Source organism: Colobus angolensis, unplaced genomic scaffold (genome assembly GCF_000951035.1).
Source record: "Colobus angolensis palliatus isolate OR3802 unplaced genomic scaffold, Cang.pa_1.0 Scaffold2, whole genome shotgun sequence".
Lineage (NCBI taxonomy): Eukaryota > Metazoa > Chordata > Mammalia > Primates > Cercopithecidae > Colobus > Colobus angolensis.
Genome location: NW_012115154.1, coordinates 20632950 through 20634046, shown reverse-complemented (window position 1 = coordinate 20634046; position 1097 = coordinate 20632950). Strand labels below are relative to the sequence as shown.

At 38.6% G+C, this 1097-nt stretch overlaps 1 pseudogene; it reads left to right on the top strand.

The window, feature by feature from the left end:
* The first annotated feature begins 878 nt into the window (after positions 1–878).
* The window catches only part of LOC105511468, an 8609-nt pseudogene continuing 8390 nt past the window's right edge, over positions 879–1097 (top strand).

The following is a 1097-nucleotide window of genomic DNA, read 5'->3' as shown; positions in this document are numbered from 1 at the left end:
TCAGCCATCCACACCCATTATTATTGTTTTCTTTATACAGTATTGTCTTAAAATTGAAATTGCATTTACTTAGCAGAGAGCTTCTGAAACTATTCTTAAATTGTCAATGTCGTATTTCAATTTGATTCATCTAATGAAGAACAGAGTGCGCACAGAATAAGAACAAATATAATAGGAAGTATTTTACATTTGGTTGAATGAAACACTGAGTAAAGCAACATGCCTCATTTCTCATGGTAGCTACTCGTGTTAGAATCTAAAAAAGTCTCATTAGAGTGTTAGTGCAGAGACTAAACTTAGCATAAGGTAATAGCTAGATTATTTCCTCATTTGAGGACAGCCTGTCTCTGTCACAAAAACTGAGGTTTCATTAAAAAAAAAATTTTATATATATATATATATATGTGTGTGTGTGTGTGTGTGTGTATGTATATTCTTTGGCCGGGCATAGTGGCTCATGCCTGTAGTCCCAGCAATTTGAGAGGCCGAGACGGGAGGACTTCTGGAGCCCAGGAGTTTGAGATCAGCCTGAGCAGTATGGTAAAACCTCATCTCTACACAAAATAAAAAATTAGTCAGGCATGGTAGCACACGCCTGTGATCTCAGCTACTTGGAGTCTGAAGGATGGCTTGAGCCCAGGAGGTCAAGTCTGCAGTGAGCCAAGATTATGCCCCTGCACTCCAGCCTGGGTGACAGAGCGAGACCCTGTCTCCAAAATGAATAATTTAATTAAATAATATAAAAATATTCTTCATAACATATGTCTTAGTACTTTGCTTATAGGACTTATTAAATACTCCTTGACTGAGTCTTGAGGGCCAGCTGTGAGCTAACACAGGGACAGATAGCATAAGGAACCACTTTACTCTATGCGATCATGAGCCTGTTCCAAGTACTTCCCAAGTCCAAGTGTATTTTAGAGTGACTCTATTATAGAGTCCTAAGTAAGGCAAGACCATTATGACACAAAACGGTAAAACTCGTTTTCTACTAGTGCTTCTCAAACTTCATGTGAATACAAATTACCAGGTGACCTCATTAAATGCAGACTTTGATTCAGTATCTGGGGCGAGGCCTAAGATTCCACATTTCTTTT